General features: G+C 38.4%; 1 protein-coding gene across 1 annotated transcript in view; it reads right to left on the reverse strand.

Annotated features, from left to right (window-relative positions):
* The window catches only part of ATG10 (autophagy related 10), a 451299-nt gene that overhangs the window by 434944 nt on the left and 1425 nt on the right, over positions 1 to 14930 (reverse strand). The gene's annotated exons all lie outside the window — the stretch shown is intronic.

The raw sequence follows: 14930 nt of genomic DNA on the forward strand, positions 1-14930 counted from the left end.
CGGGAACACAAACCTCTATGTATGGAAGAATGGGGAGCAAAAGGAATTTCAATTATTTCTTCATGAAATCTGACCCAGAGTTGAACAAAGAGAATTTGAAAGCTCTTGCATATGCCATTTGTGGGGGGCTGGGGGGGACATCAATATTTCCCCCATTTCTCTGGTATTGCTTGAACAACAAGAATTATTGAAATTGAACTTGTTCAGGTTTTTTATAAATCAAAATGTCAACAAATACAAGCGCTAGTCTAGTTACAACAAGAGACTGTAGTTTACAGAATAAAACTAACCCTGTTTCTTTATTTTTTTTTTAAGCTCTACAAAGAACACATTGTTTATTCTTGTGTAAAAACGTCATGTAAAGAAGCTCTCTGTCAGGTAGTCTATTTTTATTTAGTTGTTTCATAACTCAATTATCATGTTCCCCTCTGCCTAATAATTAGCATATGCATAGTAACAAGGCTTGAAAACCTGTTCTTTTCCCCACTGTGTGTCAGTTATATTTCCAGGGTGTTTGGAGAACGGGTTGTGCCTGTGTAGGTGAGTCGTCTTTCCCTGCTGCTCTGGCAGCTTGCCCCCGTGCAGTGTTGAGGGTCAGCTTTTGGAGAAAGTCCCAGCCAGAGGCCTGAGCAGGGACTTCCTGCCATCTGGAACAGTCTGGAGCACAACGAAAGATGTCAGCAAGAAGTGCTCAAATGACTCCTCTCCAGCTCCCTGGGGATGAGCAGTATTTCCCTCAGTTCCATGATTGGGGAAATTTAACCATCACTACCAGTAATTTGATGCACACATTTTGAGCTCTGTATTTGGTTGCCTTCCATGTTCTGGTTTTTCTGGCTGCTTATCACCTTTCGGATACTTTTTCTATGTTTGAGGAATTCCCCATAGCATGAGTCCTGCCTTCCCACCGCATAAGGCCCAAATGCGTTTTCCCAGCTTCTTTTATAGCAATGGCGCACAAGTTACGACCTAGGCTCAGGCAATCCACCTTGCATGTAGGAGAAATTGTTTTGGAAGAGAACAATGAGAGGAAGTAGGTGTCTTACAGAATACATTTTCTCGCAAAAGTGGCAGTGGAGGCTTCTGGCTTTGGAGGGAGGACAGCAATGGAGGTTCTGGCATTCAATGTCCAGAACTAACAGTGAACACTGAGACGATGGAGGTAGGGCCACAAGGGTCTTCTATGGCAATTGTGATGGATGCAGTGTCAAGATCTTCTCTGCAATAATTAAAAAGAATTAAAAAAAAATTTTTTTTTAACGTTTATTTATTTTTGAGACAGAGAGAGACAGAGCATGAACAGGGGAGGAGCAGAGAGAGAGGGAGACACAGAATCTGAAACAGGCTCCAGGCTCTGAGCTGTCAGCTGTCAGCACAGAGCCTGACGCGGGGCTCGAACTCACGGACTGTGAGATCATGACCTGAGCCGAAGTCGGACACCTAACCGACCAAGCCACCCAGGCGCCCCAAGAATTTTTAAAGACATCTAATGTCATTGCTGATTAGACACATACATTCTGAAAATCAAAGCAGTTAATTTGATTAGTGGATTTTTTTTAAGCTATGACAACTTTTAGGAATGACAACTTTGAAGTGCATTATTTTCCATAGGCAAGTAATATAGTTTGTGAGGTATAAACTCCAAGACCAAGGTGTTTGTGAGAAACTAGTGAGGGGTGGTTACTCTTCACATGTTTTGGGAGCATATTCATTTAGTTTGCATATTGTCATTTACCCATTTCAGAGCTCCCTTCTCCCTCTTCTTCCACCTTCTTCTCAGATCTATATTATTGCTCTAATCTGGTTTAACCTAGGGTTGGATGGACAGACATTCTCTGGTATATAGGAAGGAATGCAGAACCCCACTAGTTGGGGTAGATAGAGGGGTTACAATGAAAGAGGAAGACAAAGGGGTGCCTGGGTGGCTCAGTCAGTTGAGCATCGACTTCGGCTCAGTTCATGATCTCAGTTCGTGGGTTCGAGCCTTGCATCGGGTTCTCTGCTGACAGCTTGGAGCCTGAAGCTTGCTTCAGATTCTGTGTCTCCCTCTCTCTCTGACCCTCCCAAACTCACGCTCTGTCTCTCTCAAAAATAAACATTTAAAAATTTAGAAAAATAAAAAAAGAAGAGGAACAGAAAAACCCATCCAGATCAATAGAAATATATATATTTTTAAGTAAAGGCTATTTATTATTTATTTTCTAAATAGTTTGCATAATGTAAGAAAAAGTGGTATTTGTTAAGAATAGGTCAATTAGGTTTAAAAATGTAAGTCATTATTGGCCCATGGTAATGGGTCATGACCACAGCTGACATTATGGAAATATAGGCAGACCCAAAGTTTGAAGACATGCTTGGACAATATTAGTAGGCTCCTTCTTTTCAGGGAAAAAAAAAAAACATTATAAAATATTTTCTCAGCCAGAATGACACACTACAACTGTATTACTACCGCAACATGACAAATTTATGGAATCTAAATCAGTAAGTTTTAACCATAGAGATAAATTCTGAGGGATGAGGAATTTATGAACTCAGTGCATACTCCTAAATTATAGGAATTACAATGAAAGATCCTATTTTCTGCCCCTCACTCTGCCATAATGTTGAAAAAGACTGATATTCTAAACTCTGATGAGCCATTTTTTTCTTTAGTCATCCTATTGGCTTTTAAAATTATCTCCCCTTCCATCTTGTACCTTGTGGCATAATTTCAACATGATAGTATTCCTGTTATGAGTACTGTTCAATTATTAGTGACTCAAGCAAAGAGAATTTAAATGCCTTCATAAAGGTCCCTCAGGTAGGCTGTAACTGACTGGATGCAGAAAGGAAACCACAGTTGACTTGCATAGTTCAGGAGAGCTCTACGCCAGTTTCTAATGTGCTGGATTCCATGAAGTGATGTAATTGCTTAGTATATTTTATTAAATCTGTGATTTTCCACTGTACATGTAGAAAGGTAAGATAACAATATCCTCACATCATTTTTTTCTTTTTTTTTCTTTTAATTCCCACTGGTATTTTATTATTAATAAATAATTTTAAACTCAGCTTTCAATTCTTTTCTCATTTTCTCATTTTTCTATAATTCTGAAAATAGCACTTATAAGGGTAGGAGATCTAGAGATATGGTTGAGGTGATGTAGGTATGCAGACTTAGTTCTACCAAGGCCAGGAAGATGGCCTGGTCTGTCTTCAAGCTCTATCCAAACGTTGGTGTGCAGGTGTGGCATCCACAGAGGTCTCCTTTCAAAGAAGGACCTGATATCAAGGGGGAGTGCCAGCATCTTCAGGGGTTGCCTCAGCTGCTAAGAACCACCTCTCCAGAGATCATGTCCTCCCTAAGGCAGCTCTCCTCAGATGAGTGAGACTAGGGCATAAAAGCCAGGCCATTTTGGCAGGGCCACAGGATATCTCTCTAGAGATCTGCAGTATATTGGCTGAGGCTTTGTAAGGCCTGCACTGGGGCTGACTTCTTCCTTTACACAATCCTACTTCTTCCCCTCTCCTTTCATGGAGTTGCTGCCTAGCAAACATGGTGTATTTCATACTCATCTTAGACTCTGTTTTCAGAGAACCTAACCTTCAACAGCAGGCAAGTTCTATAGGATCTGGAAGCTTTTCCAGTCAAGGTCTAAATGATCTAAGCCAGAATTTTGAAATGTTCCTTATCCTGAATCTATCAATGTATCTATGTAACTTTTAAAAAAGATGTTAGTTTATTTTGAGAGATAGAGCACCAGCAGGGGAGGGGCAGAGAGAGAAGGAGAGAGAATCCCAAGCAGGCTAGGCGCCCATCAGCACAGAGCCTGATGTAAGGTTTGATCTCAAGGACTGTGAGATCATGACTTGAGCAAAATCAAGAGTCAGACACTTAACCAACTGAGCTAACCAGGTGCCCTTCTGTGTGTCTTTTTTTAAAAATAATTTTTCTTTTGGGGCGCCTGGGTGGCTCAGTTCGTTGGGCATCCAACTTTGGCTCAGGTCATGATCTCACAGTCCATGAGTTCGAGCCCCACATCAGGCCTGTGCTGACAGCTCAGAGCCTGGATCCTGCTTCAGATTCTGTGCCTCTCTTCTCTCTGCCCCTCCCCTGCTCATGGTTTGTCTCTATCTGTCTCAAAATAAATAAATAAATAAATGAATGAATGAATGAATGAATGAATAAATAAATAAATAAATAAATAAATAAATAAATAATTTTTCTTTGGTTTGGTTGTGGTTCTAATTTTTGGTTTATTTTTGTCTGTTTGGGAGTTTGTTGGGAGGAATTCTAGGAAGCTCTTTATACTTTAGAAACCTGAAGAGAGGGGCACCTGAGTCATGCACATGCTCTCTCTCTCTCTCTCTCTCAAAATAAATAAACTTAAAAAAAAAAAAACCTGAAGAAAAGAAATAAAAATGCTGATTTCCCCAACAACTTCCATTGTTATTGAAAAGATGTATTCTCACTGAAAAATAAACTTGGTTTTATCAAATTAAGTAATTTATAGTTAAAGGACTTGTACATGCAGTATATGGAGTAAACTCTCCTTGTCTATGTGAAAGATATGTGAAGATGGTCAAATAGATAATCTTTGCCTGATCTTATGAAATGTATACACAGTAGTCCCAGTTCTCCTTTTTCTCCATCTCTAGGTCATATGTGATTCTCTCTTTTCCATCCCTTACTGCACCTAGCTTGGGTCCTTCCTGCATCAGTTACCACCTGGATCCTTGTAATAACCCCTCCACTTCCCTGCCTCCATTGACTCTCCCATCTCTCCTTCACACAAAGGTCAGAGTGATTTTTCTAAATTACAAATCTGATCAGGTAATTCCTCTGCCTAAAATCCTCTAGTGGCTTCCCAAGGCTACTCAAGGATTTAAAGCCCAGTCTTTTTCATAGTGCTCATACAAAACTCTTCATGAATCAGTCTTTGCTGACTCGCCAGCTTTATCTCCACAATGGTCTCCAGTCTTCCCACTACAGGCAAATTCCTTGTAGCTTCTGGAATGTGCATGATCTCTCTTCCCTTTCTGCCTTAGTATACGTAGCTCCCATTGTTGAAATGCCCTTCCCTGTGTTATTTTTTAGGTTGTTATTATTATTATTATTATTATTATTATTATTATTATTTTAATTTAGCTAAGCTTTATTCCTTAGTCCAGGCTCCTCTCACCTGTCAAGCAAACTCCAGGTAGAAGTAGTCCTCCATGACCCAGAATACCCAGTGCCACTAACATCCTTCATAACACTTAAAATGCCATATTGAAATATAAGGCTGGTATACTCCTCTCTAGATTATGAGCTCCTCAAAGAAACTTTATATGTGCATCCTCAGCACTTAGCGCAGTGCCTGGCTCATGGTAAGTATTTAGCAAAGCTTTGTGTCTTTCTTTTAAGTTCTTTACGGTGGCTACTGCTTCTAACAGATTCTTCCATCACCCCCACCTATTGCTTAGCAAAATACTATGTTGCTCTATACTACATACGGTAGGTATTCAATGAATGCTTGTTGAGTGGATGACTATACTGCTACTGTTTTAAGTATTACCATTCTACCTTTAACAAATGCTTAAAAGATTCCAATTACCAGGAGTAGCTTAGAAAAACATTTTAAGTGTTGATTGACCAGTAGAAGTCTCTGAAGATTTTATTTCACTCTAGAGCAGTTGCCTAAACCATGAACTACAAGCTAATAGTATTCACAGGAGAGAGACTTTGTCTATTTGCCTAGACCGTCTGTGATATTAGCTATGCAAATAAATATTTTGATTGTTCATTTGGGAGAAGAGGATTACTTGATGACGGTCTTGAAGTATATGCAGGCTTATTATGAGGAGGAGGATGACTTAATTTTTTTCCCATTGCATTGCCGATTCAATGAGGAAAAGTACTTAACATTGTATTAACAGTTAAAGATAAGAGTTTCTTCACTGGGATTAAGGAACACTGTGGAACATCCTTCTTTGTAGATTTGACTAAATGACATCAAAATTCTTGTTTTCACCCTTGAATCCATGAAACTTGGAATGACGTCATCACAGTGACCAACTGCAACCAAGACAGAAGCTGTTGAATTTGGCATCACGTTTTCTAGTTACTAAATTCAGATAAGAGATAGCAGATGCATGCTATCAATATAGGACCATCTTGGGCTCTGCTAAAGAATCACAATTATTATCCTTACAGTTATACTCATTTCAGAGATGAGACCCAGGAACTGTTAAGTTCTAGTAAAAGGCCACTTATTATGTGTGATATAATTATAAGAGCAGAGAATGTCTTTCAAAGGAGTTAAGAATTGGATAGGACTAGGGAAAGTCATGCAAGGCAAGAGGAACTCATAGTACTCATGATATGATTGAAGTAATACAGTGTTGACAGATGTGCCAGGTATATTTGAAAAGTAACAGACCACATAGGGCATGCCCCAACTCTGAGGAAGAAAACATTCGCTAAGCACGTATGATATGCCAAGCTCTTTGCTAGACCCAGTATGTGCATTCTCTCATTCACTCCTCATTATAACCCTAACATACAGTAGTAACATCTCAGTTTGCAACTGATAAAACTGAGACACTGAGAAGTTAAGCGACTTGGCTAAGATCACACAGCTAATAATGGAGCAGGGAATCCAAATCCAGGTTTTTAGACTGCAGCTACTGGAACTAAAATTTAATTCCAGAAACATTAGTAATCATTTCCCGAAGGCAAAGTAGAAACTGGGGTAGGAATTGTAGGGCTTGAAAGCAGGGAAACATCTTCTTCAACAATATATTCATATATTCATATAAGGCTCATATAAGGCTCAACATGTAGGTATTCTATAAGCGTCTGTGAATGAAGAGGCTGTTTTCAAGGAATATATACTCTGGTAGGGAAGACAGACATGCATAAGTAACTACAACATAGTGAAGGCTGTAGGTACTGATGGATCAGATTAGATTAAAATCTGAGGGGAGAGAAAGTTATCCTATAGGCAGTGAGGAGGCATTGAGGTTTCTGAGTAGGAGAGTAACATAATGAAAGCTTATTACTGAAAACTAATCTGCTGACTATGTGCTACTTGTTTCCTTATTGTCAGCAACATTAAGCCACTTGGAACTCTAAGTAAGTTACATCTGTGGAGATACAAAAGAGGAGAAAATACTTCTCTCTCTCATGTCCTGCTCACCAAGATTCTGCTAAATTGATTTAGATGCTGGAACAATAAATTGGAGTAAGAGCAGAAGCCTAAAATCTGAAGGTGTGCTGGTACTCTCTGTCCAATCACTATTGTTTCTAAAAATATAAGGATCCCCTGCATTGGAGCGGTAGGGCAGAGGGCTGGAAAGATTGCATGTTGCAAATATCTAAGTGAGCTAGGATCTGAGGTTACTCATGTATGACTGTTTTATTAGATTCATTCATTTATTTATTTATTCATTCATTCATTCATTCATCCATCCAGTCAGTCCATGAACATTTGTTTAGTGAGCGCTGTTGGGTATCTGGTACTGTTCCAGGTCTTAAGACATAGAGATCTAGTATGAGAAGAAGGATAAGACCACTGCCCACGTGGACTATGCAAGCCAACAGAGTAATTCAAATCATGGACATTTTCAAATATGACATGTGATAAAAAAGAAAATAAAACAGAGCAGCAGGAGGAACAGTGACTGAGGATGGGGGAATAAGCACTTTAAAAAGGAATCTTAGAGAAAACCTTTCTGTGGAAATGACATTCCAGCAGACTTAAGTATGAGAAAAAAAAAAAAAAAAAACAACTATGCAAAGAACAGAAGGAAGAACTTTCCAGGCAGAGGAAACAGCCAGGGCAAAGGCCCTGAGGTTGCAAGTTAGAGGAAGAGACAGCAGAAGTTGTGGCCTTTTGTTATTAGCCACATTCAGAACTCTGAAAAGCATATCTGAAATACTTCCTTTTCAAATATTACACCACTAAAATATTTTAACAATTAATAATTTGATGATTCTCATTATTAGCTTTCTTCTTAATAACCAATTAAATATTTCCATCTGAAAAAATAGATACTAAAAATATTAATTTGCGTATAAAATGACAAACAACAAAAAGGAAATAGAGGTCATAGATAATAAGGATGAAGGATTTCAGAAGATCACCTTGAGGAGTGGGGTGGTGGTGACGGTTGGAAATGAAAGGCTGAAAATCATGTACTATTTATTAATTTAATAAATCTGTCTTGATGTCAATGTAATCGAATGTTGCCACAAAATAATGGTCTCCTGCTGCTACATAAATGTTGAGGCCAAGCTCTGATGTTTATTTTCAAGACAGGAGACATTGATCCTTCACTAATAGAATATTACAAGTTTATTTCTATTATGCTAAGTAACCAAAGTTGATTTCATTGTTTGATTTGATGGATGTTGGTGCTGTCAGAGTTCAGAATGGTCTGGGATTAGGAGGCCAAAAGGATGAATTTTTTTCCCCCTAATTAGGCATCCTTGGATTTCATTCTAACATAAAATCAATAAAGGAAAATTTTAGGGATACTTAGTCTCTGGGATCTTTCTTCTGATGCCCCAGGGATTCTAACTATTTGGCACAAGATTGTTTTCCCCTGGGACTAAAGATACTCTAGAGCCAGACAGTGAGTGAATTGGATGGGGGCCCCACCCAATTGGAAAGGCAACAGGAAAAGTGATGAGAGGAAAAAGACATCTACAACAATAGAAGGAGGAAGTGAAGCCAAAAAAACAAAACAAAACAAAACAAAGAAGCAAAGGAAAGGTAACATGAAATACAATAATCTACCAGGAAACAACCCACACTGGGGGGTAAAAATCCCAAAACAACAACAAAAAACAACCCTCAAAGGAATCGCAATCTACTTATTTAGATGCAGGGAAACAGTTTGTGATCATTTCCAGAGGTAGGGCACATATTTATAGTGATCCAGTGACTGGATGGTGATGTGACCCAGTGATCCAGGTCTCCCTTAACCTAAGCAGAATGTGAATTAAAACAAAGATCTTGGTTTTTGGGTTTTATCCACTACAGATCTCAGAGCCACCTAGATCTGGGAAATGTGATTAACTGAAAGAGAAATGAACAAGGTGAAGATTGGAAAGAAGACATGAATTGAGCAATCTAGTAGGAATACAGAGAATATGTATCTCTTTTAAATATCAAAAGAGAAATAGATTCATACCAAATCACTTCTTCTTTTAATGTCCTTCAATAAGCCAAGGTATTTACTTTACAATAGTCAAATGGGAGGAAATGATGTACTTGATAAAGTCCAAGGCTGAAATAAAGCAGGGTGTGGCTTGGTGTTTCTGATTTTGCCTAATCAGGATGTTTAGGTGTAAGAACAGAATTCACTGCTGCTTACCATGCTGAAGTAAGATCCCATAAACCCTGCTTGAGTGGTCTTGCCTGTATTTAATCCAACCTGAATTCACTAAGAAGCTTGCATTTCTAGAATTGAGTACATGAAAGAGTAAATATTAAGGGGCAAGAGTGGTTGGAAGGATCTCTGTATTGGATTCTGAGAAGGCCTGAACAGATAGGCTGCATGGATGTGAATTACAATCCCATCATTCACTAGTTGTGTGAACCAGCAAAATATGTGAATAATAAAACCTACCTCTAAGGATTGCAAAGATCACTGAGCGAGATACTCTGTGTAAAGCACTTGGCGCCCGGCATATTATAAAGCTTGATAAATATTACTTTTGTTAATACCTAAGAAGTCTGTGATGTGGCTTGCAAGAACTGAAATTCTTGCATAGTTGAAGTTGAACCATGTAACACTGTTAAGCAGTCAAACATTTTTGACTTACAAAAATAGCAGTTTCATATATTTTCAATCTAATATGTTTCCATGAAACTTCCCTAGTTCTCTCACCTTTGTCCTTTTGTCAGGGATTGGGGGGAAAAGAATGGGAAGAGGGAAGACAGAACAGGTAAAAGAAGGAATGGAAAGATGGGAGGTTATGTGGTAAAACCCTTTGGAGCAACCAACACAGGCTAGAAGCTGCAGAGATGTAGTTCTGTTGCCCATCTCTTCCCCCTCTCCTCCGCCTCCTCTCACAGCCCTTTAGTGAAGGTCTTTAGAAGGTTCCTGAGACATGTATGTGACATATGCCTCCTTGTGCCACAAATGACAAATGCTCCTTTAAAATGAAGAAAACAGGGGCGCCTGGGTGGCGCAGTCGGTTAAGCGTCCGACTTCAGCCAGGTCACGATCTCACGGTCCGTGAGTTCGAGCCCCGCGTCGGGCTCTGGGCTGATGGCTCAGAGCCTGGAGCCTGTTTCCGATTCTGTGTCTCCCTCTCTCTCTGCCCCTCGCCCATTCATGCTCTGTCTCTCTCTGTCCCAAAAATAAATAAACGTTGAAAAAAAAAATAAATAAAATAAAATGAAGAAAACAACCAAACTGGACAACAGAGCTGGTACCTCCTAAAAAGACACAAGAGCCAAGGCAAGAACAACGGAAGCAGTGCAAGAAAGTTGGGATATGGGGATAACTCTTCCAGAGGGGTGGGTGAAGGTGTCCAGAACTGGATTCTTCCTTGGCTACCCTTCTCTGCAGACTACCTACTTTCATTAACAGAGTGAGCTGTTTGTCTACTTCCTTCCTAGAAGAACCAGACAGAAAAGCCAGAGTAAACGTATACAGTATTGCTAAAGACTCTAATTTCTGGGCACCTCAGCCTCAAACACTGTGCCAAAGAACAATATTCCATGGGTCAGCGTCCTTGGCCACAATTCTCCTTAACTCAGAGCAACGAACTTAGCAAAGCAACAACTTTAGCCCTAAGTAGTGTTCATAGGACTATAGACAGTGATCAAGGTTATCCTCAAAGAAGTAAAACTCCCATGAGTGTTAGAGGGAAGACAGGGTAGAAGGTAAGCAGAGTAGTAGCAGACCATATCACAAAAATGTATTCTTTCTTAACTTTCTTAACACTGGCCCCCAATACCACAGACAACTTGGATCTTAGAAGCTGAGTGAGGCTAATGGAGATTTGCCATGCAGTAGTCAATAGCTCAGCACCATGTGGCAGGGAATCTGTCTATCCTCTGCTTCAAGAATTTAGGTCCAAGGAAAAACACCTGGAGAGTTTGAAAAGCTGATGATAACAAGATTATAGAATTATGTGTCTGACGAGGAATCTGGTTTATACATGTATAATCTAATGATGATGATGCTAACAGGTAGCAATTGCCACCACAGACTACTTAGAAATCTCCAGATACTGGAATATATAGAAGGAGCCCAACTGGTTTCAAAGACTTTTTGAGCACACCAAAATAAATAAAATGTAAGTACCTTCTGTATCTTTGACAAGTATACATGACCCTGCTTATTATTGGCAATGGCTATATTCAGCGCCTTTTTTTTTTTTAATGTTTATTTTTGAGAGAGAGAAAGAAAGAGCCTGAGTGTGTGCAAGTGGGGGAGGAGCAGAGAGAGGGAGAGAGAGAATCCTAAGCAGGCTCCTCGCTGCCAACACAGCCCAACACAGGGCTCAATCTCACAAACCGTGAGACCTTTACCTGAGCTGAAATCAACAGACACTTAAGTGACCAGGTACCCCAATTCAGTCCTTGTCTTAAACATATTTTTAATACAGCTAAAGAGGTTAAAATATGTATCTTAACCCCTTATAGTCAAACTATTTCAAGATAAATAAAATATAATAGTGGAATAATTTATCACCTTCTTTTTTTGACACACTTCGTTGAGAGGACCCCATAATGTTGGAAAATAATGAAAAACAAATGAGTAGTTATTTTTCCCCCTATGTTTCCATTTCTAACAGGAGGAAATGACACTGCCTGGAATGTTCACAGCCTCCTTCATGAGACTGGGGCCTTTGTCAAATCCAAGAGTGCAAAGACATCATATTGGCATAACCTTAGTAGGTGAAAAACCATTGTGAAGATTTAGGAATGCACTGAAAAAATAGTAATACTTTTGAATAAAGAACACTCTTTGGCACACTTTCTATTACATAACTTTCAACATTTAATGACAAAAAGCCAGCCAGTGAACACTGCAACACTCGGGATTTGTTTTGCAAAATGTGCTAAAGTGTGTGAAATTGCAATACGTGGTAGCCCCACTTTTTTTCATTTTTCATCATCTTCAGCTTATGTGCAGTTTTTTATATCAGGATTATTTTTTTCTAAGTTATTAAACTTGAAATCTTGATGGTGCTAAAAAAGACTAGGCACTCTAGAGATGGAACGGTTTAGAACCAGTAGATCTGTACAGTCTCTCCTAACCCATTGGTAAATGTTTATGTATAGCTAAATTGGGATTTTAAAAATCTAGGGCAATAGGTTAAGAAAACAGTCATTGCCTCAGATTAACTGATGTTAAACCAATAACAGTGTGTCAAATAATGTTAATTTGAGGCCCCATTTCATTTATTATTCTGGTATAAGAGACCACGTTGCATAGTATTACAGTTGTAATGACTCTATTCATTCAATTACTTTGGTACATGGCATGTAAGCAGTTTGTGAATCTAAGCATGCTAGTCTGTTCTGCCTGGGAGTGAAGTTTCATACAGTAGTTTGAGTGACAAACATCTCAGAGCTTGCTCACATTCCTCTGTGGAATAGTCACTTCTGAGAGAAAGAGGTGCGGCTCCGTGGTCTGAGAACAGTACTGTCAGCCAGGAACACAGAGTTCTCATCCTGGAACGAGTTCTGTTCTCTTTATGGATCAGATCATGCTAATAAATCTTTCTAGGACTCAGTTTACCCAGTTAAAAAAGCTGGTTAGGAAAATTTAATTAACAGGTATAATGACTATTCACAAACAGATATCTGTTAAATGATTTGAAATGAAAAGGATATGAATGTAAGATATTTTTCATAAACTAGTTTATGAAACAAATTAATAATAGAAAATTTTCGGCCTTTGAAAAAATTACCCCAGAACAAGAAAATTAATTTTAATACATTTCAATGTTTATTTTAATTTTTCTAAACATTTTCTACTCTAAATGTTTTTTTTTCAAGTTAACATGCTAAGTATACTCTGTGATGCAAATAATTAAATTCACCATTAGTTTCTATTTAAAGTTAAAGAGGTAGCCTCTTTGTTCTATATAGCAAAGGGAAATCTTTTCTAAAGTTCCATGCACTATAAGAATATGGACATTATTAACCTTAATGTTTTATAGAAAAAATGAGGATCAAAGAAATGCATAATCTAGAGCAGGGTGGTATACAAACTGCCTATTTTAAAATGATAAAGACTTCCAAGAATAAGATGTAATTTCCAAAAAGAGAAAATTGTGCATTTGTACACAAACAAAACCAGGGCAGGGGAGAAAGACCTAATGATTGAGTAATTGTGGTGTTCTATATCTGAAAGAATAAAGAAAAAAAAACCCTCAAATACATGTGTTTCATTCTGGTGGCTCAGCTAGTCAGCACTCTCTTTCTCTCTTCCAGCCCCCCCAGATTAATCGGCCTTATGTGTGAGGTTAAAAAAAAAAGCAATTAACTTCTAAAAAATATATTGTGGTTATTTACAGGAAGACTTAATCTCCTGTCTTCTCCTTTCTTAAAAATGAAAACAAACAGACAATGGATCTTCAATTCTGTGTCTGGGATCTCAAATTTGGCTGTGAATATGTGTTTCAAATCTCATTAATTACAATATTGGCCCCACGAGATACAGTTGCTGATGCAAAGAACACTCTTTGTACTCAAAATAATTTGAACAAGGGCAAAGAAGCATTTTATTTACATGTGTAAACATTAACAAGAAAATAAAATAGAGATGGTTCAGATAGCTGCTGAGATGTTTTAATGACAATTGATTTGATTACTACTGAAGCTTTAAGGTTACCACGTATAGGGATAGTCATGTTTTCACTTGGTGTATTTGTTGGATAATAACGTTCTTGTAAAGTTAACTCTGACATTAACTTGGCAAGTTCTGAACTAAGACCTTTTCGTATTTTATTCTTTCTGGATACTAAGACCAACCATATTATTCTGAATTCCACACCCTACTGTGCAGATTTACAATTTATTTATTTCTTAAATATCAGAAAATATGCCATTACTCAAAGGACTTTTCCATGTAATAAATGTGGGTGAAAACCAATCAAATGAATACATTGCAGCAGTAGACAGGAAACAGCTTCTCTTGTTTTCTTTTCTCTTTAGGAAATAGTAAATTAAACCATAGCTATTTGTGGTCTTGTGCTATAAGATCACATGTGGTCATACATTTTCATCCTATTAACAAATCTGTTGGCTCAGTGGGTAGAAAGTAAAGTCCACTGTAAAGATGTCTTAATGCCTTATGTAGGGAGGGTCATCTGCTGTGTATAGCCACAACCTAAAAATCTTGCTTTGAGATCTGATTGTGTTTATTGGCTGTGTTTAAATGGACACTGAAGAGCAGAGTTAAGCAGTCCTAATTACATATAAGAATCACTTGGAACTTACAAAAAAATACAGAGGCCAGGGTCCATCCACAAAGTTTCTGAGTGAGTTAGTTGAGGGCGGGGGCGGGGGATGTCCCAGAAACCTGTATTTAAAACCAAACCAACAAAACCCAACAAAAAATAAATCCTCTTAGGGCAATTCTAATGTGCCATGACTGAGAACCATAGAGAATCCCAACACTAGTGCAAGGATAATAACGAATTTGTTTTTAGATTACAAAGCCCACTCTTGATCTTTAATGGAAACCTTACCTTAGTCCAGGTGTGGGCATGGATTGGCAGCTGCCATAGCTCCCTCCTTGACAGCATTCTCAAAGCAGTCCCTTATAGGGAGTGTTCTATGGGTCATGGAGCTTTGAGATGCTAATTTTCTGGGTTAAAGCCAATGAAAGTTGATAACTGAACAACAAATTATATATGCTAACTCTGAAGGTAGACTCTGCAAAGAGTGGCAGCCTTACACACATGTGAGCACTTTGAGCAAAAGTTCATT

Source organism: Puma concolor, chromosome A1, assembly GCF_028749965.1.
Source record: "Puma concolor isolate L17-30 chromosome A1, mPumCon1.1.hap2, whole genome shotgun sequence".
NCBI lineage: Eukaryota > Metazoa > Chordata > Mammalia > Carnivora > Felidae > Puma > Puma concolor.